The sequence below is a fragment of the Chrysoperla carnea genome, chromosome X, assembly GCF_905475395.1.
Source record: "Chrysoperla carnea chromosome X, inChrCarn1.1, whole genome shotgun sequence".
Lineage (NCBI taxonomy): Eukaryota > Metazoa > Arthropoda > Insecta > Neuroptera > Chrysopidae > Chrysoperla > Chrysoperla carnea.
Genome location: NC_058342.1, coordinates 14,511,036 through 14,538,580, shown reverse-complemented (window position 1 = coordinate 14,538,580; position 27,545 = coordinate 14,511,036). Strand labels below are relative to the sequence as shown.

Here is a 27,545-nt window from a genome sequence, read left to right as displayed (position 1 = left end):
AAGTTTTGTGTTTTATAAAATTAATAAATAGTAAATTAAATAATTTATTTTATTTTATCTGATTTACATACAAATTTATTAGTTTTATATTCATTAATTGTGAATTTTTATCTTTTTTTGTTTTTGGTGATTGAATTTAAAGATCAAATCATATTGAGTGAGCCATTATTTGGGTTCTTTTTGAAATCGCTATTATAATAACACCAATGAATATTTTAAACTAATTAATTATCCTTCTCTCATTGATAAAGCTCCCTTACTTAATCTATACAGGTAAAGTAGGACTAAATATGGCAGTTTGGCGGCAAAATATTTACCACAATGAAACTTTGTTAATAAACTTTATCTTGGCATAAAATGGAAATCTACCCCTCTCCCAGGGGATATGAGCAAAGAGGGAATTTAAAAAATCCAAATTTAAAAGTTCGGATAAAAGTTTGTGCTAATTTAATTGTGCACATTTTCGTTTCTTTTTCGACTTAGGTGTCCATTTAATTCTGCACATTTTTTTCAACTTTCTATCTTCAAAATTGACCGAGATATACCGATTTTGAAATTGAATTTTTTTGCTCATTCAATCAAATTAAAAATGATCCATCTTGTAAACCGTTAAAGATAGAACTAAAGTTTAAATATATAAGTTATTTATAAAATAAACATCTTTTGTTTGAAATATTTTTTCGTAAACATCACTGTTTACCCGTGAGGGCGTCTTAAAAATATTTATTAGGCTTTCGAAATTTTGAAAATTTCTAGAATGTTTCACAAATCACTAGTTGAAGTTACCTGAAAATTTTCTACTTTTTTACAATTTTTGAGAAAATGGACACCAAAGTTTTTCCCTAAGTTGCACCTGCACGGGTAAACAGTGATGTTTACGAAAAAATGATTCAAACAAAAATTGTTAATTTTTTTATAAGGAATAATGTCTTTATTTAAACTTTTTTTCTATCTCTAACGGCTTACAAGATGGATCATATTTCGTTTGATTCAATGAGCATAAAATTTACATTTTAAAATTGGCATATCCCCGCCATTTTTTTTCCTCCGAAAATGTGCACAATTATGCATTGGTATTTTTAATAATGTTTTTTTTTTTTTTTTTTTAATTTCCTCTCGGCTCATACCTATTCCCTGGGGGGAGGGGGATAGAACAATTAAGTTTTGGTAGGACTCGGCAGACCTTTCTTGCGTGGAGATAAAGTTAACTTATAAAGTTTCATTTTGGTACATGTTTTGCCGCCAAACTCCTTTTAAAGCTTGCATTTTAAAACGTTTTTGACCATTTTTGATAATTTTTTCCGGAAGATTTATATGTATGGTACATCCTAATTAATCTCTATATTCTTTTTGCACTCTTAGTGTATTAAACTTATCGATGACCGGGAATTGACTCGACGGTTACGATTTTCATAATTTAAAAAAAAATTCTTATGATATTTGAACCAAACTCTATCCTTTACTTTTGTGAATAGTCCCATCAAGTAAGATGAAATTTCATGTGATTTACTGAAGTTTTGGATACAGCAATGCCAACCTACTCCAATTTTTAGCTTTTTACCTGTAGAATAAAACTTTTCATATGCGCAGTAAAATAAAAGGGTGATTTCAGAAAAATCAACGATTTTCCACTTTTTTCCACAAGTTTTTGCAATTTAATAAAGATCTATGTATTCTAGAGAAAAAATAGATCAGTTCAAAGTTATTGAGCATAATATTAACGATCGATTGAAAATTTTCGTTTGTTTTACTTTCTTCTACAGCAATGAAAAATTCTCCGTGTTTTTGGTAAAATTTTTTCTAAAAACTGTGCATTTTAGGGAAAAAATCTCTGAATAAAAGTTGTTAAGCTTGAAATTTCTAACCGATTTGTATATTTTGATTGCTCCCAATCTTTCACATTTTCGGAAAAATCGCTATTTAAATAAATTTAAACGATGCATACATACTTATGTTTGCATCAGTGGCGTAGCTAGCCTTGGAGGGGCCCTGTATCAAAATTATTTGGGAAGCCAAAATAAAGGGTGAATATTTCTCACAAAAGAAACAATTGCTTGCATTAAATTAAAATAAATATTCTGTGATAAATTTTTTACAAGATGACAACTTTTTTGAAGCCCAATCATCGATTAATTTTTGTACAATCAACATTATTGTGAGTTCGTCCATAAATTACTGTGTTAAAAATCACAATTTTAAAATGAAATAATTCCACAAATTCGGGAATTTTTATTTTACCGGTGTTAATAGCTAAAAATTGGCATCATTGCTGTACCCAAAACTTAAGTAAATTTCACCTATTGGCTAAATTTAGGGGATGGGAGTAAAACCACCCCATAAAAACTTATTGCAGAAAATTATTATCTAAGGGTATTTGAATTCCTGAATCCAAATTTAATATCAATTCTAAGTTTTTCCGTGAAATTTTTTCGTTTGTGAAACTTTCGGAAAATTTGTTGATATTATTTAAAAAACATAAATTAATGTCTTTTTACTTGCACAGTGTTTGCTTCACCACTTTTATAAACAAATAAGGTTCTTTCATATTTCCGGAGGTCTAGGTGCTAGGGACTCACTTGCGGTGCCTCATTTTTTGTTATTATTATTATTATTCATTTTTCCGGTATTTTTGTGATAGCAATGTTTTATTATACAGTTTCGCTAGATAATTAAATAATGAATCAGAATCAATTCGAACTCCTCAAAAATCTTTATTAGACCCAAAGCTGTTTATAAAAAAGAGCTATATGTAATTGAAGAGTTGAGTTAAAATTTTCTAGATTCCAGAATCTAATATTTTAAAATATTCAACGGTGCACTTTTCATAGCAATTTAGAAAAGAAATTAAACGATCATGGACCACCTTTACTTATAAACTTAAAAAAAAAAAAATAAAAAAACACGACGCATTTGTGACATTAAAAAACACAATATTTGCAGGCATGAAAGGGCCAGTAATATTAGATAGGAAAATGGCCTTCTGTAAAACTTTTTCTCACTCACTTTAAAATGTTTTTTGGATCATTCTGATCAAAAGCCCATTTTTCTAGTCATATACTAAAACTATAGAATTTTCATAGCTTTGATCGCCCGTGAGAGCTTTTGGTCAGAAAAAGTTTCACAGAAAGCCATTGTCCTATCTAATATTGCCGGGGCCTTTTATTATCTATCTTTTGGGCTTTGCAAGGACATAGTTGTGTCCTTAAAGATTCACTACTTAAATTTACTCTAAGACTCGAAGGGCTATCATGGAAATTGGGAAATTAAGACCATTCGTAGTTGGAAAAACAGTTCAATGATTCACCTAACGCAAAAGTGTACTTGTTAGAAAATCGTTTTCCCTCCAATTTGTAAGCAGGAATAGAACAATTTTAGTTAAATCTTATACAGGGTGCTCTGTAATTGACTGCAGAGCTTTCGCTTCACGAATAAACTGAGAAAAAATAAGAAAATGTTCCTTACCAAATTTGATCTGAGGCCTAATTTACGAGATAATTAACCTACTCTTATATTAATCTATTTAAAAAAAATACATTCATAAAAAAAAATTAATCCAATAAAACACTACTTAAATTGTTATCATAGTGTGAAGGAGTGACCTAAATGCGAAATTATCACAAAAAGAAAACTCAAAAAGAAAATATTATACATCGTATCAACTTAAAACTTCAACGCAATATACATAGTGTGGTTTGTCCGTGAGTACATGATCCATTTCGATCAACTACATGTTTAACGTACCTATGTGATATGCGCACGATAAGTTGCGTACCCAACTTAATTTACGAAGAAAGGAAGTCTAATAAAATTTGATTTTTATAGTAATATTAGTAGTCAAATAGTAGAGTTTTTTTTTCTGTAATAATTTTGCATTTAGGTCACTCTTTCATACTATGATAAAACACATCTTCTATTTAAGTAATGTTTTATTGGATGAATTTTATTTCGATGAATATATTTTTATGAATATATTAATATAAGATTGATTATCTCGTAAATAAGGCCCCAGATGCAAATTTGGTAAATAACATTTTCTTTTTTTTTTCTCAGCTTATTCAGGAAGCAAAAGTTCTGCAGTCAATTATAGAACACCTGTATATATCGCATATGGATTGGTTAATAATCTGGTTTACATTACCTTGAGTTGTTTTAAAAACCCGTTCCGTTATTAAATAGCCACGCAAAATTTGAATAACCTTTTTGCATTTAGCAACGCAGCGTAGCGGTTCAACGGTTAGAGGTTATGTGAACCATTCGGAATGATATGAGGTTAAATTAAAAGTTATGTAAAACAACGTGAAATTATATGTCAGATAAAAGGTTGTCAAATATTACAAATAATCATGATTATAAAACAATTAAGCTATTGCTTTTAAAAACAATAAACGTAGCAGTTTTTAAAAGCAATTAATTAATTGTTTTATTTCCTTTTTTTGTCCAAATTTCCATGAATAAATTTTCATATTTATTGAAAGTGCTTCTAAAATACTCATCCTAAACAGGTTGTTATACGAAAGAATATTTAAGACTAAGAAATTATTTTCAATTAATTTTTAAGACTGAGAATTTGTTTTTTATTATTTTATTTAAGTTTTATGGCCTAAAAAATACGGAAGCCTGAATGAGTCACTTTCAATTTATGAGAAAGTGGCGCTACACTAGCTTATTTTTTAAATGTGTACTACCCACAAGTAAAAGTAAAAAACCAACTTTTTTAAAAGTCACTAGTTCACTTTCAACAAGTACACTTGTGACTTGTGGCATTATGGAAACGAACCATTTTGAAGATGCCAGTATGTGATGATTAACCTTTAATTAGACACTACCGAAACTGTCTGGAATTATTAATAATTGTATGTTTGGATTTAATAACAGTATGATAATGTTTATAAATTCTCTTATGTAGTTAGTTAAACATTATCTTAGTATTGTTTAAAAAATATTGTGCTTTAATTGTTGATGTTTTTCTTTTTCATCTGCATATTTCTTATTTCTAACCTTTAAAAGTATTACAAAGTGTTTATTATGACGTTTAAGCAGAAATCTGCACATGGCAAAATACCGACGTCTTCAAGAAGGTTCGTTTCCATAATGCCATAAGTCACAAGTGCACTTGTTGAAAGTGAACTAATGACTTTTTTAAAAGTTGGTTTTATACATGTGGGTAGTACACATTTAAAAAATAAGCTAGTATAGCGAATTTCTCACAAATTAACAGTGACCCATTCAGGCTTCCGTACAAAGCCTGCCCACCAATTAATTCTAAACAACTGATTCGGCAACCCATATACGACATATACAAAACTTTAAAAAGATATACAACTTTTCAATTCGATTTTAGAGAATTTTTCGTTTTTTAAATTAATTGTCTTTAATTTTTTTTGGTATTTTAAAATAATTTCGGATATATTTCTTGACCCTTGACCCATATATTTCGAGATAGGTACTTGAATTTTAGGGCATATTTAATCCCCTCTCACAAAATTTCTCATAACTTGACAACAAAAATACGTATGACTATGAAACGCACATTGGAAGAGAAAAATAGGACTTTTAAAAGACCATGACAGTTTTCATAAAAGAGAACTTTTCCTTCTACAAATCATCTCGAATTTTCACGACAAAATTTTCTAGTCTTAGAGTAAATTGAAGAAGCGGTGTCTTTAAATTGACTTCTTTGCTCTTAAAATGAGCCTCCAAAGATAAAAAAAGTTACACTCCTTAAAATTTTGTGTATTTTTAACGAAATAAAAATTATCCTGTTATTTTTTTTGTTTGTTTAATTAGTTATTGGATATAATAGTTATCAATTCATATGATAGTAATTTATTTAAACAATAGGTATTCGACTTGTATTATAGTCGTTGTACCAGTAAGCTATATGTTTATTAGACCGAGCAAATTAGGAATTCAGCTAGTTAAATACCGAAAAAAGCATTTTCTCAACGATAAGTTGAAGGTTTTCAATTTTTAACACGCTTATATCAATTATCTTTTTTACTTTACTTTTAGTATTTTTAAATATTAACAATGAGCGCCGAATCTATCCCAAAATCAAGTATTTCAATAATCACCACTTAAAATGCGAAATTGGTTTTCGCATTTAGCATTTTGGCGCTCCTTGCAACCTGGGGCTTGAAACGCCCGTACCACCCTTGGCCCGGCGTTGTTAACAATACTGTCAAGAATTGTATGGTTCAAGTTAGGGTACTCGCTACTCAGGTAGTAAGGTCGAAACCCATCCACGTCAGAATATTTTTTGTATATTCTACTTTGTTACCCAAAGAGTATACAATTGTATACAAAAGAGACTAAAAAATAAGAAAATAAATTAAAAATTAAAAAGCACGCTTTATTGAAAGAAAAGGTGGATAGTCATTTTAATTGTAAAATTTAATGCGTGGGGTGATCTATAGCTGTCAAATCAGGTTTTTTATTCAATCAATGTAGAGACCACCTCACGCATTGTATTTTACATAACAATTAAAATTATTATTCACTTTTTAATGCAATAAGTGTGTTTTTTTTTTTTACTTTTTTTAAATATAATTTTTTTTTTTAAATATGTTAAAAGAAGTAGAAGTAGAAGAATTTTCTCAAATTTTTACAAAACCTGTATAAGCTGCAATCAGAGCTGGAACTAGAGTTAAAGAAGCCCCGAGAAAAAAAAGAAACAAGGCATTATTAATTCTATTTGTAAGTTAAATGTTAGACATTATTACATCATCACTCATGTAAAGTAGTAATACAGTAGAACCTCGCTAAGTTAAAGTCCAAGGGAAACACAAAATATTTTAAGTTATAGAGGTTTTAAGTTATCAAGGGTCTATGTTAGGTAAAGGTTAATATAGAGGTATGTACATGTTTCTATGTAGTTACTGAGGACCTATACAGAGATTATTTATTTAAGTTATAGAGGTTGCGTATTTTAAGTTATAGAGGTTTTGGGCTCTGATGGGAAGGGAACATAGTATTTTTTGAAGTAACAGAGGTTTTTATGTTACCGAGGTTTAAGTTATCGAGGTTCTACTGTATATTCTTAGCTATAATATTATACGGCACTTTCATCCCTTACATTACAAAATTATGAATTATATAAAGAAAGATTGACGATATCAAGCTGATATATATTTATAGCATGCTTAGGATGTAAAACGTGAGGTCGAGTTCGTAAATCAGCAGCATATGTAAATTGGGTCTTGAATCCGAAAGAACCATCTTGTAAACCGTCAGAGATAGAACAAAAGTTTAAATGAAAAAAGTGATCCTTATAAAAAAAATAATCAAATTTTGTTTGAAAATTATGCTACTTCTGTATAGTGCATTTCATTTACAGCAATGTTTGTTTTTTATTACTACAGATAATTGAAAAAAAAAATACACTCGCATCAGAACATGCGATGAACCTCTTGGATTCATGCCAAGTGCCTTAGCAAATTTAGCTATACGAGCTCTAATCTTACAGTGTTATTTTTACACTCTAAAATTATAGTAGATTAATAAAAATGTTAAGGAATAAATTAGGAAATATGTAATAATATTTTCTCTTGTCAAGCAGAAGGCGATGCTGATACATTAATGATACATACGGCAATTCATATTGAATCAGTAAAGGCAGAAGATATTGAGTGTTTTATTAACAGCATAAATATTATTCTTATAAAAGTCTTGAACAAACGTCACCAATATGGAAGAAGCTTATTTTGTTTTGACATGCACTAACTGAATGTAATACGACCTCAGCGTTTTATAAAAACGATAAAAATAAATTTGCTAAATTGTTCGAAAGCCGTATAAACTTACAAAATTCTGCTATTATCTTTACTGATGAAAATTCTGTCGTTGTTGATGTTATGAAATCGAGTATTTCATGCATTTGAGCATTTTATACTGCTCCTTAAACTGAAGAAACAAGCAAACTTTTTTTATTTCTTAATAATAAGTTAACAAACCAGCCTCCTGGTAGTCAAAACGAGCCTATTTAAAAAAAAAGGCTAATGGCTGAATGTACTTTCTTAAGGGGTAATATTGTGCGCTGATCATGAATTTTTGCTGCCCGAGATGGGGAAAAGGAGATATGGCGCGAAATTTGAATTGAACATGGAAATTTCGGTTTTCGTGAGTTTAGCTTTTGTACAGCGGGGTCAAATCAATCGTTTTCAGACAAAAGTTGTGGTTAGAGCACATACACATAATTTTTCGCCCGCCAAATATCATTTAAAGGTCAGGTGGGTCCTAGGTATGGCTCCTTATGGCCATTTTTAACGTTTTTTTAAATGATTTTTTTTCGCGTTGGAGGTAGAATCTAAATATAAAATGAAAGATAGTGGTTTTTTCAAAAATGGATTCTAATAATGGGCTTATTTGGCCCATAGCAATGGTCAAAATTTCTAGCAACAAAAAGTTAAAGATGTAGATTTTGATATATGGATCTTCCTGAACAGTTAAAAAAAAAACTGGCCCGATAGGTTGAAGTACATAAAAATTCTTCATTTTGTACTTTTTTCATCTAAAATGATTCGACTAATAGTAAATACAATAAACGAATTTTTTTTATTCTTACGAAAAAATTGTTTGCTGGGAGTATTGACTTGCGGTTTTTTGAATTGGCTTCTGAAAATTATGCTTAAAAAAGTCTATATGGCTTAAAGAGAAACTTTTTAGTTTTAACTAATTAATGACGTATAAGGAGAGGGGGGTTTGAAGTCGCTGTTCTTGAATTTTCAGTCAAAATGTTTAATTTGTAACCCCATCTTCCTCTTTTAGCTTACATAAGTAGATTCCCGAAAGAAAATATATCATGTTCTTGAAAATTTAATCCTTTTTAAGGCATGTTAGTGGTCTAATTTATTTACGTCTACTTATATAAGTTAAAAGAAGTTGGTGTGAAAATTGAATCATTTTGATCACCAATTCTAGATCAGCGACTCAAAAAGCTCCCCTACATGTTTTAAAAAGGGTGAAATTTAAAAAAGAAATGGTATTTTTTAATTCGGGGGTCTTCTAATACGGACTTAAATAGGGTGAGAGAGGGGTTCCCTTTTTCGACATTAAAAGTCTTAAATTGCAAAAAAATGGTATTTTTTATTTCGGGGATCTACTTATGTAAGCTAAAAGAGGGGGGAGGGTGAAAATTTAATCAATTTGATCATAAACTCAGGATTAGCAAATCTTCTTAGAAGCCTTAAAAAGGCTTAAATTGTCAAAAAAAATGGTATTGTGTATTTATTCCTTTATGCACACCCTCCCAATGGAAGGAGGGGGTGGATAAAGGAAGTTATTAATAAAAATATTTCGGGTTACTTTTCGCATTTTGACCTTTTGGGCTTTAAACCATGGATACTTTTTTTAGGATAATTTTCTGAAGCCAATGCAAAAAATCGCAAATTTGTTCTTTTAAGAACAAATTTTGAACTGTCCTATTTCATTAATCAAAGTAACGCCAATTTACTACCTAAACATTGTAAAAACTGTAAAATAATTGAACTTACTCACTTAATTTGATAAAAAATTTTGTAATTACAATAAACGATTTTATCATTTTTGGCCTAAAGTGCACTCTTATATAGGCCGAAACGGATTTCTCAAAAAAAAAAAGCCTGTTATTTCGTGCAAGAAAAATTCTCTACTATCTGTAGTAGCAGTGCAACATTAAACGCGTAATAAGTTCAAAAATTTTAATTTTAGAAAAAAAAGTTTGTTGTTTGTTAACATTGTTCATTTGGGAATACGGTAGATGGTATGTAGATGATATATTTTCATTGATTTTTCCAAAACTAGTCGGTGGAAATTAAAAAAAAAAAAACTAATTAAATTAAAGGAAATACCTTAATAAATTATTGAAAATAAAAAAATTCCGTTGTGCCGACTAATTAAGGGTGTACGAGTAAGGTAGTGCTGACACAAATTTAAAAAAAAATATATATTTACAATTTTGATGGTGAATTATGTTATAAATTGACTAATATAAGACGAAAAATTGTATTCTTATTTTTGGTCTGCATTCATGAAGTTATTACAAAATTCATCAAAGTTGAAAATAAGGTACAAATAATTTCAACCACGAGTATATAAACTTGCCTTGACGGTCGTCCTACCTTAAACAATTGTCAGCAGAAACATCGGTCAAAAAGTCAATAAATAAATCGTAATAATCACATAAGGCGTAAATTATAAGTGATACAAAGAACATTAGTTTACAACAAGTGAAAACAAACAATTGACTGAGTTAATTGTTGAAATACCATGTATAGGCAGTGTTGATAACTCTGTCACATTTCACATACATACATATCTGACATATTTAACTGATATTCTCATATAATGCGCAAGTGTTGATGCGCAATCGTTTGTTTTTTTAACGTCACGTAAATAACAAAAGATATTCACTTTGATATTCCTATATTAATACATACTATAAAATTTGTACCTAATTAACGCCCTCGTGGGTAAACAGTGAAGTTTACAAAAAAATGTTTCAAACAAAAGTTGTTTATTTTTTTGTAAGGAACATTTTTTACATTTAAACTTTTATTCTATCTCTAACGGTTTACAAGATGGGTACTACGGACCCATGACCCAATTGACCCATGTTGCTCATTTACGAACTTGACCTCACTTTTTACGTCCTAAGCACGCTGTAAAAATTTCAGCTTGATATCTCTTTTCGTTTTTGAGTAATCGTGACCACAGACGGACGGCCGGACGGACGGACGGACGGACAACCGGAAATGGATTAATTAGGTGATTTTATGAACACCTATACCAATTTTTTTTTTGTAGCATCAATATTTTTAGGCGTTACAAACTTGGGACTAAACTTATAATACTATGTATATTTCATATATACATGGTATAAAAACGATATAGGAAATTTAATTAACTACTAGGACTGTACTATTTTTGGCCCGAAGTGCAGCTATACGGAGATATAGGCCGAAACACGTTGTACAGATCTTATAGAGTAACCCTTCATGCATTTTATATACAGAATGTTCGATTTAGATCTGGGCATATAAATATCACGAGTATGACAGAAAACATGCATTAAGCAAAGCATCTAAGTGAGGTATTATATACAAGTGTTGAAGCTTCAATTAGTTAGAGTTTCTTAGTTAAATAGACGAACTACAACAGATAAGCCACGATATAAATCACTTTTGCAATTTCATATAACACCTATAATACCTATTAATTAGATGCATTGCTTAACGCATGTATTCTATCATACTCGTGATATTTATATACCTAGATGTAAATCGAACATTCTATATAAGATTTTTAATTAAAGTTTTAAATTCTATTATTTTAAATGGAAAACCTACTATATTGTTTGGCAATGAATTTCAGTTGTATTTTGACATGAATATCATGTCAATTTTGGCAGTTTTATCCGGTTAGAATGAATGTCGACAACTATTGTCGATATTATCGAATGATTTGTGTAGAATTATTGATGTTTATATGAATAATTTATATATGAAAGGACGAATAAAACTTGAAGATATAGACAGTTATGTTTACACCAGGGGCCACAGTACACCTCGAGTTGTCGATTGATGTACATGGCTGCATCTATTTTTATACCTTGCATATATGTCATATATACCGAGGTATACTTAGTTTAGTCCCAAGTTTGTAACGCTTAAAAATATTGATGCCACGAACAAAATTTAGGTATAGTTGTTCATAAAATCACAAATAGCTCATGACCGGTTGTCTGTCTGTCCGTCTGCCTGTCGGTCCGCCTGTTAGCACGATAACTCAAAAACAAAACGAGATATCAATCTGAAATTTTTATAGCGTGCTCAAGACGTAAAAAGTGAGTTCACCTTGTAAACCGTTAGAGGTAGAATAAAAGTTTGAGTGTTAAAAATGTTCCAAGTAAAAAAATGACAACTTTTATTTGAAACATTTTTCGTAAACGGCACTATCTACCCGAGAGGGCGCTAATTATGACAAAATTTTCGTATCTATTTTCTCCAAAACTATAAAAGATAAGGAGTTGAAAGTTACCAGGTAGCTGCAAGTAGTGATCTTGTTGAAATATTCTCAAAAACGAAAAAAAATTATTTCGAAAATTTTTGAAAACCAAATAATATTATTAAAAGTCAACAAAATCCGAGAGTAAAAACAGCCAGCCGGCAAAAACTAATACAACAAAAAAGAATTTTATGTTGAAATTTCTCTAACCATAAATCATAAGCAGTAAAATTAATATTTTTGCTACGAAACACAAATTAGCTTATACATCACCGTAAGTCTTTGTTGAAGGATTAATTTGATCTCGCAGACACCATCTGTCGATAAATATACTAGAAGGCTTTAATGGTCTACTTAAAACAACGAGGGATCATTTTACCCTGAAGGATCATTATATACCACTTTTCCTTATATAATAGAATTTAAGTAAAATCCTAAAATTTTTGAACATCCCTTGAAAAAATCCCGAAGAGTAATTAACACATTTTCTATAATAATTTGTTCTCGTCTTTGGAATCTAGGTACCTAAAAATTGTCAACATTCTATCTCGTATGGTTTTTCATTCAAACTAAAATTTTGTCCTAGTTTGCGCCCTTATGGGAAAACTATGATGTTACGAAAAATTATTTCTAACAAAATTTATTTATTTTTTCATAAAGAACATTTTTTGTATTTAACCTTTTCTTCTATCGCGTACGGTTTAAAATACAACAAATCGGGGGATACAAACCATTTTAAGTCCTAAGTAGACTAAAAACTTTCAACTCGATATTTCCTTTTTTTGAGTTATCACCTTTACAAAATTTTGTTTGTATCATCAATATTTATAATCATTACAAACTTGAGACTTAAAATATATATTCATATTATATAAAATACATATAATAAGATATTTTTTTAACATAAAAAATTAAGGCTTAAAAATGTCCACTATTGACTTTTTCCCTATCTTTAAACAGTACCTATACAACTTGAAAACGGTGACCTTTAAGAAAAAATCCCAAGATACTTTTTTTCATTAAATGATCTAAAAAATCTATACAAAAATTTCATTTTCCGATTTGTTTGTGAAAATTGTTCATAACAATTTTAGAGAGATTTTAAAAGCCAAACAATTTCGTTAATTAAATTCAGTGCTTGAAAATGGATAAACAACTTGAATGCAGCCATAGTTATTGGCTACGGAAAGATGCTGAACTCTTAGATTATGTTCAACCGTTTAATATAATAACAAACTATTCTCATACTTGATTACTATCGCGTGCAAAAGTCATGTGCATGTTGTAAATTTTCTCGATCAGGTCCGTGCGCAAAAATCATTCAAAGGGAAAGAGAAAAACGAAAAGTTACAGTAAGGCACGTATCAACATATTCTCAGATAGTCAGCCTACTCTTTTCGAGGAACTGGCACTGAATAACACAGTGAAACTGATCTGAGTACCGGGCTACTCAGGCTTTTTAAGGAATGAAGTATCGGGCTCGTTGGCACTAGGAGACTCATCTCAAATACACCTTTCACCTGAGCCTGTTGGTCCCACAGCAAGTTGCTTTGTAATTTACTGAATTAAGGATTGACTACGACAAGCTCAACTTATTTACTGCTTGATTACAACTAAGCCATTCGACTGTGTGCGCGTGAAACTTACTAGAGCACATTTAAAAAGGGTGAAGGGACTCTTGACAGGACCCTATCGATTGAACGATCACCTTCATATCTTGGGTATCACTGCTGATCAGTACGGAGAACGAGGGTCTCTATAATGGACGATGAAACCTCCATACAAGTCATTTGTACCTACAGAAACCTGCAGGGCGTTAGGTTCCATCTCGATCCATCAATATTGGAAGCAAAACCGGTGGAGAAGCTGTGGGCTTACCGTGTGCCGCTTGGCCTCGATAAAATCATATAACTTCACCTGCTTCGAATAGCACTTCTTACCCGGAGAGGTCTTGTTTTCGAGGGCATCGAGGGTCTAGGTGCTAGGGACTCATTTGTGGTACCCCTCCTTTCTATTTTTATTATGATTATTATTAGTATGATTATTGTTTATGCCAAGGTTAGGTTAAGTTATATCGATTGTCTGCAAAGAACACACTATAGAGTCCATTGTGATATCATATATGTTTTTTACCATCTTTTTCCGACCAATTTCATTTATCAGTTATCCTCAATTATTTTGAGAGGCTGAGTAGACCTCCTTCACTGTCGTGGCGGCGGGAATTGAACCCGTTACCCTTGGCATACCACGAACGGAATTGGTTACGCTTCAACCAACTGAGCTACTAAGGTTGACGCCAAAATAACGTTGGCGTTTGCTTATGCCAAACTACTGTTGAATTAATTAAGCCAAAAATTACTGTTTTGCATCCCTTTCCCTTTTTTGGGCTCGGTACGCATGAAAACCGGACTTTCATATTATATAAATGTTTAAAAAATTTGACAAATATACACTATTTCGGATCACAATGGTATATTAGAAATTTTATATAGAACGTTAATTTTCGTGAAAATCGATAGCTGACCTTATTCTAAGATGTGAACGTTCTAAACCTGTCATGAAATTAAATTAGCTTGATACAACTAACTAGAAAAGTTATCAACCATATATAGCCCGATCATCTTAGTCAAAAAAAAGTGGTCCACCTCGGAATCTAACGGAATAAACTGGATTTTTGTACAAACCTTTACTTTGATAGTACAAATGTTGACTCAAAATTCATATACTTCCGCGCGTGGTCTTTAGATATTCAAGGTCAAAGGTCGCGAAAATCAGTTTTTTCTGAATATCTCGTTTCTTTTTCCTTTAATCGTATTAATATTCAATATAAAAGTTGTAGAGGATAAATTTTCTACAAATTTTGTCTGAATTTTTTGTACGTTGAACCGGTTTTTAAATAGAAAGCGCAGAGGATTGAGGACTCAGTCCAACGTACTTCAGTGCTCCGCCAATTTTTATAAATATGGTATTAAATAATTATTTAAGTAGTATTTAATCAATAATAAATGAAAAATCCGTATAATAGACAGGATTAATCGTGAATTCCAGTCTATTATGCGGGTTTTTCCTGAATTATTCGTTAATTAGTATTAGATAATTATTTCATACCTTTATAAATATTGATCCAGCACTGAAGTACGTTAAGATGAGCGTTCCATCTTCTGCGACCTTTATTTCAAAAGCGATTCAGCATTCAAAAAAAAAACAAAAAAAAAACAAAACAAACAAAATTTATAGAAAATTTTATCCTCTACAAATGTTCTACAGTAAATAAAGTCATACAATTCGAAGGCTGGAGAAACGAGATATTCACTAAAAACTGATTTTCGTGGGCTTTGACTTTGAATATTGAAGGTGACGCACGCGTGACTTTTGAGACAACATTTTTACTATCCAAATAAAGGTTTGCTCAAAAATTCTTCTTATTCCGTTAGATTACGAGGTGAAACCCTAAGATGATTGGATTAATATAAAACTAGATCATTTGAGGTTTGTATTTATTTGAACTGATTCTTTAAAACCTAGATTATGAATAATCCAGGGAATAAAGAATAAATAAAGACCGAACTTTGGAATAATTTCGGGAAAGCTGAATTTTTGCATGAACTTTCTATTTGTGATTCCAAGAAAAATTCTAAAAGACTCCATCGATGCGAATGTCGCTACAAAAGTTATCCGAGGTCATAAGTCACAAAATACGATTTTTCGCGAATATTTCGTTAACGATCACTGTTTTCGTAAAAAATAGCCGTAATCAAATTTGTATATCAGGAAATTGCCTATAAAAAATGTAAAATTACTTTCCTTCGTATCGGTTTTTAAAAAAATTCGTCTCAAAAGGTTGTATATCGTTTGTGCTTAAAGTACCCAACCTCCGAGCACCACATTCTCTTTACTTAACATTAAAGAAGCTATTGTATTTTATATCATAAATAATTCCCAGCATTTTTTGATCCATGACATTTTTTATCTAACCTCACCGTTTCGAAATATAAGCATTTAAAAAAAAAAAATAAAGTGCGGATTTTTGACGAAAACTCTTTATTGTAGAAAATAAAGATTATTTTGAGTTCTAAAATTTTATTTAAAATCTATTAGATATATATTGGACGATTATAAATATTTTGACAATTTTCATGAAACCTCACATGTTACTTTAGATATGTAAGAGTTTAAAATAAAATAAAGACATTTTTTGGTCGAAAATTTGTTTATGACAAAAATAACCTTATTTTGCGGATCTGGTCAGAAATTTCATGTGAAAACTATATAACTTTTTATTTTGTACAATTCTTAACACTTTTTGACTCTTGATATTACCTTACCTCAACGTTTTCGATATATAAGCGTTTGAAAAAATAAAATAAAATAGTTAACAAGTGAAAACAAACAATTGACTGAGTTAATTGTTGAAGTACCATGTATAGACAGTGTTGATTACTGTCTGTCACATTACACATACATGCATGTCACACAGTGGCAGATTTACCGGGAAGCACAAAGGAAGCAATTGCTTGGGGCCCCGCTTGGACAGGGGCCCCAAAAAATGGAAAATTTAAAAAAAAAGAAAAAATCCATGTGAACAATATCATTCATTGTCCCCAAACGATTTGAAATTAGTTTAAATCTGTATTTCCCGCGTATAGTTGGCGCTTCGGTCGCTCGTATTTGTGTCTTCGTCTGAACAGCTGTAATTCTAAAAGCATCATCGTCTCTTACACAAAATTAACTAGTTATTCGTTATTTTGAAATATCGGGGGTGGGGTATTTTACAATGAGGGCACCAAAAACCTGAGGTTGCTTGGGGCCCCGTCAGAGGTAAATCCGGCACTGATTTCACACATATATAACTGATTTACCCATATAATACTACAATTTGCGCATAATATGTACTCTAACAGGTAAAGAGTGATGTTTACAAAAAAAAATGTTTCAAACAAAAATTTTTTTTTAATAACACTCTTACGGGTAAACAGTGACGTTGACGAAAAAATGTTTCAAACAGTTGTTTATTTTTTTATAAGGAACATTTTTTACATTTAAACTTTTGTTCTGTCTCTAACGGTTTAAAATGGGTCCTACGGGTTCAAGAGCCAATTGGTCTATGTTGCTCATTTACAAACTCGACCTCACTTTTTACGTTCTAAGCACGCTATAAAAATTTCAACTTGATATCTCTTTTCGTTTTTGAGTAATCGTGATGACAGACGACAGACAGACAGACAAATAGACTAATTAAATGATTTTATGAACACTTATACCAAAATTATGTTCATAGCATCAATATTTTTAAGTGTTACAAACTTGGGATTAAACTTAGTATACCTTGGTATATTTTATATACATGGTATAAAAATATACTTTTTTCATGTATAGCCGAAAGTAATGGTTAAAGACGCGTTCTTTTTAAGCGCTTATCGAAAACGAAACGATGAGGTAAGGTAAAAAATATCAAGAGCCAAAAATCTTTATAATTGTCCAAAAAATAATGTCATATGGTTTTCAGATCAAATTTTTGGCCAAAATCACAAATAATCTTTATTTTACGTTAATAACATATTTTGGCAAAACCAATCTTTTTTTTCAAACGCTTATATATAAATCGGCGAGAAAAAGTTAAAAAAATATCAAAAAGTGTTTAAAATTGCTCAATATAAAAAGCCATATAGTTTTCACATCAAATTTTTGATTGGAATAACAAAATAATCATTATTTTCGTCAATAACCAATTTTCGACAAATTTTTTTTTTTTTTTTGTTTGTTTTTTTTTTAAACGTTTTAGTATCGAAAACGGGAGGTTTGGTAAAAATAGTCACGAGTTAAAAAATACTTAAAATCTTCCCAAATATAACATCTAGTTAATTTCAAATAAAATTTTTGTCCGGAAACACAAAATAATCTTTATTTTCCTCAATAAAGAGATTTCGGAGAAAACCCGCATTTTATTTTATTCAAATGCTTATATGTCGAAAACGGTTACGCTAGGTAAAAAATGTCAGAATCGAAAAATGCGAATTATTCATAATATAAAATACGATAGTTTTTTTTAATGTAAAGCAACGTGAATGATGTGTTAGGAAATAGGGTACTGTCCCACCCAATTAAATAGAAAAAGCACAAGTTTGCATGTATATGACTTTATTAAGTACGCTCAAGCAAAGATTTTTCACTGGCTTCCATAAAAATTTACTGACGAGGGTGTATTCACACCTTAAGGGTGTGTTCTGATCCAGAAGCCTAAATTGTATTTTTCAAATTAAGATTATAAAAAAATGAAAAACATTTTTGTAGCCATTTTTTCATTTCATATTTATTGACATTTTAAAAATATAATTAAAAAATTTTGTTTTGAACTCTTTTTTTGTTGACTTTTTTGGATTTTTAAAAAATCTAAAAATTAAAATTTAAATCCAAGGTTCAATTATTTCGAGTATACCCTTAACTTTATCGATTCGGTACTCATATTCAACCTGCCCTGGTTACTTTAATTTTTCGAAATCCTGTTAATTTTCCCAATTTTCAGTGTTCACCTCCAGGTATAGTGGAATACGAAAATGTACCTACGTGTCAACAATGAAAATTGTGAAAATTAACAGGATTTTTGAAAAATAAAAGTAACCACGTTAAAATATGAGTACCTATAACATATCCAAATTTGAAATCGATAGAGTAAAGGGTATAATCACAATGCTTGAAATTCTTAAACTAATAACTTAAACTATTCTTATCTGGAAAACCGCTTTTCTTTATAAATATTTTTTTCCACCAATTAATATTTCAGACGAGTCTTAAAAAATTATAAGGTTTCCCGCCAATCAAATTATGATTTCACGCCATTGAAAAATGTATATAGAACTTAAGAGACATTTAAAAAAATGCAAAAAAAAAATATACATATATCGATTTCTTCAAATTTCTAGACCAGAATAATGTCTTAATTCTAAGAAAAAAGATTATTGAATTTTAATTTTCTAAACAAATATTGTCACATTTTTGTTTGTTTAGTGTATTTTGATGAGCTCTAATGAATTCATAAATTATATTCTACTAGCTGAACCGGCAAACGTTGTTTTGCCATGTATATTATTTCTAAGAAACATTTTTTTAGTTCAATAAAAAAAACTATCTACTACAAGTGTTCGGGGATGTACTTACAATCGAAAGAGTTATAAACAATAAAAGTATGCTTTATTTAGGATATAAGTGTTTATTAAAGTAACGAATATATTTTAAATTTCAATTATTGATAGCTATCTAAGCATAAAAAATAAATGGCCGAAAACTGTATAGTGAGTAAGACAGGAGACCGACTTCGTTCTCATCCCTACTCCGTGATGTTTGCTGGATGAGAGGTCACAACGGTAAACATCTAGCAGGGATAACTGATAGATTGATAGTTGATCGATTATCGAAGCGCGAAGACAGAAGATCAAATTGAATTGAGAAAAAAATCATAATTGAAGGAAATTATTAAGAATAAAAATCGCGATGGAAAAATAGGGGTTGATCGTATAGGGTTGAAAATTCAGAGTTGTGTGTATTTTCTAATGCTGTATCATAAAAAAATAAAAAAATAAAAATTTATCTAGAAATTAAAAAAAAAAAAATTAGGGGTGGATTACCCTTAACATTTAGGGGGATGAAAAATAGATTTTGTCCGATTCTCAGACCTACCCAATATGCACACAAAATTTCATGAGAATCGGACAAGCCGTTTCGGAGGAGTTTAACCACAAACACCGTGACACGAGAATTTTATATATAACATAAAAATTATTTGCTAATTAGGTAATTAATTTTATTTATTTGTTTATTTTAAATCCAACAATATCTGTATCCAAACATATTGAAGTATTTTAAAATATGAATGTAAATTTTATCATATCACAACTTTTAAAATGACTAAAGATAATATTCTTAATATTCAGCAGAATTTATCAAGGTCTAAGATGAATTTAGTATTAAATAAGAATTCGCTTATTTTAGTAGACATTAAAAAAAAAATTTAATCGCATAGCGCTTACACGATTAAGGTGAAACCAAAAACACAATTTATCAATATCTATCAAATCGTTTAGAACAGGGCCGTTCTAACCGTATTTGGCGTCGGGGAGCTAAAAACACTTTGCGCCCCTCTTGTCTAAAATTTACTTGTAAAGTTCTTTTTTTTTTTTTAAATGCATACTCTAAAATAAAGTAAGGCATTTTTTGCTAATATCGAATTCAATTTTTCTGGCTTTTCAGTTGGTAAGGTTTTTTATGATATCATCTGTTTTGAAATCCAATTTCGATTCAATAGTTTTTATGGCCAAATTCATCAACATATCTTGGGTCATGATTGATCGTAAATATTTTATTTTTATTTTGAAAAAGACCTTTCGCTTGCTGCTACTGTCACAGGAAGTGTTAAATATACGCACAAGAAAGTTGAAGCATTAGTAAGAACGGCTATTAAGGTATTTCTATCAGAGGAAAAGAGAACACGATATCTTAAAAAGAGAAAAAATATAGTTCTCAAAACAGTAGTTGTATTAGTACAGTAGAACTGTCAACACTACAACGAATATATAGGTAATAATAGTAGCTGTAAACTATTCGCTTTGCTGGGCAACTTCAATTTTAAGTACAAAGATTATTGCGGAACCCTTATTTTAGAGCAAGATATTATTTAGTAAATTTTATGAAATTTACTGAATAATTTTATACTGCTGAACTGACTCCATGTAGCTTGCAGTTTTTTAATGTAGACATCATGCCCTTTTATTCGATATCAGACTTCGGTTTATTTAAAAATATCCGATCGTCCAAAAAGCAGTTTATGAACTTTCTCAGGGTTTAGATTATCTCTGTACCAAAATTCATTTACAGCGGTTCAGTAGTTTAGGTACGATTGCGTAACTTACAGACAGACAGAGTTACTTTCGCATTTATAATATTAGTAAAGAAAGTAAGGATATATAATTTTGTTAGCAAAGTTACCTTCTGTAACGCGAACTAAAAATGTTCAAAAATGGACAGAAAAAGAAAAAGTTTAGTCTCTAAATATTATTTGTATTATTGTAAGTACGTTAAGGATGTACGAGCGCTAGGGCAATTTGGGATTAAAAACATGAGCTTTTTTTAAATATGAAATTGGACTAAGTCTAAATCAATTCTGAAAATTGGAGGGTGGGGGTGGGGGGTTTGCCCAATTACTCAATTAAATAAATGACTTAAAAAGTATGCATTTTTAACATTGCTCTTACATAAATTATTATACCATGCAATTGAAATATACCAAGGTATACTAAGTTTAGTCCCAAGTTTGTAACGCTAAAAAATATTTATGCTATAAACAAAATTTTTGAGCCTAAAAAGGATGTAATTTATCGTTTAGATTACGAAAAAAGGATAAACAAATCACATTACACATATACCTATACATGTCACACACACATAACTGATAAATCCCATATTAATACATACTATAAAATTTGCATCTTATGTGTGCCCTCGTGAGTAAACAGTGATGTTTACAAAAAAATTTTTCAAACAAAAGTTGTTTATTTTTTGATAGGGAACATTTAAACTTTTGTTCTATCTCTAATGGTTTACAAAATGGGTCCTACGGACACAAGACCAAATTGACCTATGTTGTTCATTTACGAACTCGACCTCATTTTTTACGTTCTGAGTGCGCTGTAAAAATTTCAGCTTGATATCTTTTTTCGCTTTTGAATTATCGTGTTCACAGACGGACGGACAACCGAAAATGGACTAATTAGATAATTCTATGAACACCTATAACAAAATTTTTTTCGTAGCATCAATATTTTTAAGCGTTACAAACTTGGGACTAAACTTAATATACCTTGGTATATTTCATATACATGGTACGCGAAATATAAAAAGTTCAAATATGTCTTCTAAAGAGTATGAACTCTTTACGTGAAAAACTATTTTTAATCTCACATAGTTAGAAATACCTTTAAATTATTTTAAACCGCAGTTTCAAGAATGTTTTGAGTTATCAACCCTAACTTTCGAACAAAAAAAAAACCCATATTTCCACTTGATTCGTAAAAAATATTTAAATTTTGTGCAAATTATTTTTTATAAAATTGTTTTAAAAAAACAATATTTTACATAATTTATTCAAATTAAACAAAAAAAAAAAAAGAAAAAAAAAGAAATGTAGGAACTATTACAAAATTTATTGAACGGTTTTACAATTTTAATAGTTTAAGGGAACTTTATTTCGGGTGTGTTCCGTAATATTCACCAGTATATTGGTCAGTGCTCATGACGTCAGAAATTAGAGCCATATTGTACTGGTATACTACGTCATATTGTACTGGTAAAACGGGCATGACAATGTACATATCTTCACCTGATGTATGTAAAAGAAATTTATTTATTGTTCATTAAAAAGTAATAATGGCGTCTGAAAAAGACTTACTTGTAATTGACGAATACAATAAGCATATATATTTAAGAGTAAATATTCACGCACTGGCCAGTATATTTGGGAACGATTCACCAGTATGGAGTCGGTTTTGACGTCATCAGTACTGGTCAGTATACTGGTGAATATTACGGAACACGCCCTCCATTTCAAACTCTAATACTGACAAATAATTAACTCTAACGGGAATATGTTCTGTCCTACATATGTATGGTAGAAGTATCACTTTCTTATATACCCCTCTTAAAAACGGGATGCGTGGATCAAATTTTGTTTTGTTGACTTTGAAATTAGACGGGTTTCATTTATTATATAGTGTGTCGCATTTAAGATGAGGGTACCTTCATATTTTCGTTATTTATAGGAAAATCGATTTGAAATTTTGCACGTCATGCAGGGTGATGGGTCACATTTTTTAAGATGCTTAATCGAAATCTGTACTTAAAATTCAGCCTTCTTAAAATTGGCAAAATAAGACCGATTCTTAATATTTTGCCTATAGCGTCAGAGATGTTTAAAGATATCAACAACAACAAAACTATTAGAAAAAGTTGTTTAGAATTTTTTTATATCCATATAACGATTTTCATGGCAAAATTCGAATTTTTAATTTTTTTATTATTTTGGTCTTACTCAAAATTATTTCAAGTTTATTGAAATATTTGAATGCATAACACTATTAAATTATCAATTTGTCCAGTTTTTACATTCCATAGTACACTAGTTACGTAACTAGTGTACTATGGAATGTAAAAACTGAACAAATTGATAATAATTTAATAGTGTTATGTATTCAAATATTTCAATAAAGCCAATCGTGTGTATAGTTTTACAGATGCCGTGATTAGTCAGTCAGTTAGTCAGTAAGTGATATTTCGCTTATATATATAGGGTGTCCCGTCACTCGATGGAAATAGCTTAAGAGTGTATTTTAAGTCGAAAGTGCCTCGTATACTTTTTTCAATCCAATAGTTGAGGACTTATGTGCACAATATTTCTACGGACCCAAGACCCAATTGACATATATTGCTCATTTACGAACTTAGCCTCACTTTTACGACCTTAGCACGCTTTAAAATTTTCAACTTGAAATCTTTTTTCGTTTTTTCGTTATCGGAAATGGACTAATTAGGTGATTTTATAAACATACTATACCAAAATTTTATTTGTATCATCAATATTTTTAAGCGTTACCAACTTGGGATTAAACTTAGTATACCTTGATATATATTACATATTTAGTAGACCATGTAATTGTTTTGCCATATTGTTGTTATGGCGTCATTTGATTGTTTATGTCTGTGTTTTTTATTTTTTGAGGTTATAATTATACCCATGTATATGAAATATACCAAGGTATATTAAGTTTAGTCCCAAGTTTGGAACGCTTAAAAATATTAATGTTACAAACAAAATTTTGGTAAAGGTGTTCATAAAATCACCTAATTAGTTCATTTCCGGTTGTCTGTCTGTCTGTCTGTCTGTCTGTCTATCAGCCTGTCTGTCGTCTGTCATCTGTCTGTCTGTCCGACTGTCATCAAGATTACTCAAAAACGAAAATAGATATCAAGCTGAAATTTTTATAGCGTGCTGAGGACGTAAACAGTGAGGTCGAATTCGTATATGAGCAAAATAGGTCAATTGGGTCTTGGGCCCGTAGGACCCATCTTGTAAGCCGTTAGAGATAAAACAAAAGTTTAAATGTAAAAAATGTTCGTTATAAAAAAATAAACAACTTTTGTTTGAAATATTTTTTCGTTTACCCGTGAGGGCGCAAATTAAGCGCAAATTGTATAGTATGTATTATATGAGAATATCAGTTATGTATGTGTGACATGCATAGGTATATGTGTAATGTGATAGAGTAATCAACACTGTCTATACATGGTATTTCAACAACTAACTCAGTCAATTGTTTTTTTTTTCACTTGTTTTAAGATAAATTGAATGGCTACGTTTACAAAGTAATGCAAAAGCGTCAGTGCGGGAATAACCGGAGACCAGAGTAACGCATCAAAAACCAGAGACTGTAGTCCGAATTCGGAGAATTGGCAGTCCTAGTTGTATACAATAGTTTTGATCACCCAGTATTTAAAAAATAAAGGTCAACTATAAAATTAAATTTCCGGTAAAGGTAAATAATTTCGTTATTAATAACGATATAAAGTTTTCATCAGAGCACTATAATATAGCTTCTCTAATGGCTCGAATATAATAATTAAGTTTGCAATATTTATAAGCCCTGAAGTGATATTGTTAACTATTGCATGTAGTTTACTATACAAACACATATATTTTATTAAGGAGAATCAGTATGCTACCCTTCATCAGATAGATCAACTGTCAAGGGAATTTCCATAAATAATTTAAAACTTTTTAATATTTAGAATTGTAAATTTTTTTAAAAATTATTTAACATGTTTACGGAGTCAAGATATCATTTATAAATTTTATTTACTTCAATTTTTCCAAAAAATGATACATCGAAGTTATTGTTGAATAAATTTAAGCACGTGAGGCAATTGCCTAGGGCGGCACAATTTTAAGGGTGGCAAAATTTCCGAAAAGTCAAAATTTTAAAGATGAAATAATTCAAGGGCAATCTGATTTTTTTCTACTGAGATAGTTCCTAACTAAACCGGCCATACCTTCTCCGTTTTTTCATTTTTCCTCTCCCTTTCTTACGACATGTTCTGTATAAATGTTTGTATTGCTTAAAAAGAATAAATAAATTAAATTGTATAGTAAACGATTAAGAGAAAATAATTTTTAGCCCCCCTCCAAATTTTGGATTTTATGTTTCAAAGGATAAAGATTTCGAAAACGCAAAAACATTCTGTTCGTCGTTTGGCGTACGCATAAAAGTTTCCAGAGCTTTCTTCCGAAAACGACCCCCTTTTCACCACTTCTCCTTCCAAATTTCAATTTTCTTTTCTTATAGTTCAAAGAAAATCTCTGAACACCTCAGGGCACTAAATTGTGTTATTTAGTTTCCAGAGGTTTTCTCGGAAACTATGAAAAATAGAAGCTCTATAGTGAATAGCATCATTCCAAGCCTATCTGATATAGAAGCATTTCTAAACCACGTGGTCCGGTCAAGAGGGGGGAATTACCTCAAAGAAGAGAAACGAATATGCCGGCTAAAAAACTTTATATTTTAAATAACAAAAGCACATCAGAATCACATTCCAAATTTCATTATAATTAATCTATTCAGAAAAACTTGAAAGAAATAGCTTAGCCTTGACCAATTAATGAAAAATATTTTAATGAATTTGAACTAAGAATTCGACAATATGAGTTAAATTCGTAACTAAAACACCGAACCTCCTTAATAATTAAACATGTATATCAACTGAACCGTTTAACCTATAAAGCTTGCAATAAGCTAATAATGCACAAAACAACTATATGTATACATATAATCAGTTTTTTTTTAACGATACAGTTTTTTAAACGCTTATATTTTCAAACGAGTATATTTGCAAATCTATATATTTTTTTTTTAAACAAAATAAAATATCTAATTTTTGAAATATTTGCAGCACGGAGGTTTTCCCTTAAAACGGTATATGTACCGTATTTCGATCATTACATCGATTTTTTTGTCTCGTAATATATCGTTTTTTATTATTTAGGCGGCGGTTTTATAATACTGAAGAATGAATCATGCTAAGCCACTGACTTTCGCACTTCGACGTACATTTTTAATTTAAGCATGTACGATTTCCAGGGCAATTTTAGATAAAAGGCTTCATTTTTTTTTATGAAGTTGGACTAAGTCTAAATCAATTCTGAAAATTTTAGGGGGAAGGGTGTTGCCCGATTATTTAAATAAATAAATGACTTCAAAAGTAGGCATATTTAACATTGGTTTTATGGTAAAACGGTAGATGAATGAAATGTTTTCATAGACTTCTCCAAAACTAGTTGGTAGGAATTGAAAAACAATATATTTAAAGATAAAATCTTGATAAATTATTGGAAAAAAAAAAAACTCGTTGTGCCCGACTAATTAAGAATGTATGAACACGGTAGTGTGAACACAAAATAGTGTGGATACAAAAACATTTTTTTTTAATTTTTGATGGTGAATTATATTATAACTTAAGAATATGAAACGAAAAGTAAGAATGCAATTTTCCGATATCTGGAGTAATTTTCAAAATATCGAAAATTTTGTGTAATTATTTAGCTTACCAAGGCAAATATCGATATTTCGAAAACCAAAGCAAATATCGAAAAATTGTATTCTTATTTTTCGTACATTCATGAAGTAAAAACAAAATTCATCATCAAAGTTAAAAATAAGGTACAATAAATTTCAACCACAAGTCTAAACTTGGCTTGACGCTCGTTACCCCTTAATTTTAAAAAATTTGTGTACTTTTATAGCATTAATTTTGCGAATTATGAATTTTTAAATTCGGCAAAAATTATAATTTAATTAGCAGTGCCTAGGACATTTTTACCGAATTTACCATTTTTTAAAGATACCATCTACCGCTTTTTTGTTCATTTTCAAGAATTTTCATTCTTAAGAAATGCACTATTTAGCGCGATTTTCATTATTTATTTTCTCGGAATGTGGGACTCGCAGAAAATCCGCCGCCGCCTAGATTTACGAATATTATGCGAAAATGCAAAAATAGGTGCTTCGGAAAAGTCCTGCATGATCAGAACAAAGCAAATTGCTGTAGCATTTAAAAAAACATTTTCATCGTTGAGAAATGCATAATTAAAACCTTTGCATATTTATGAAACTCGTAAATAAATGATAAAACCATGAAAAGAAAACGAGAATTTACAAAAAAAAAAACATTAAAATCTATAATTTTCACTCCGAACGGATTTTCTATGAGTCATACAAGTTGAGAAAATAATTGGCAAAAAACGGATTTGATTTTAGCTAGTATCGGGTTAATTTTGAAAAAACGTATTTCATCTATAAATTAGACTTCTTCAGCGATAAATAGATAATTTCTTTCCAAGGTTATGCTTTTAAATATATTATGACTACTTCATAGATGAAATCCATGGACGATTACAGTTTCATGTAGGCATTTTTGACAAAGGATTACTATAGAACTCGAACAAAACCTCGCTAAGTTTTCGGGAT

At 30.2% G+C, this 27,545-nt stretch overlaps 1 protein-coding gene and 1 long non-coding RNA gene across 2 annotated transcripts in view; both read right to left on the bottom strand.

Moving 5' to 3' along the window:
* The window catches only part of LOC123302952 (oxysterol-binding protein-related protein 1-like), a 148,140-nt gene that overhangs the window by 37,251 nt on the left and 83,344 nt on the right, over window positions 1–27,545 (bottom strand). The window lies entirely within an intron of this gene.
* LOC123302450 lies at window positions 6,107–22,323 on the bottom strand. The gene is made up of 3 exons (XR_006535531.1): window positions 22,214–22,323; window positions 9,011–9,013; window positions 6,107–6,117 (listed from the first exon to the last, which is right to left on the bottom strand). It is a non-coding gene; the product is annotated as an uncharacterized LOC123302450 (long non-coding RNA).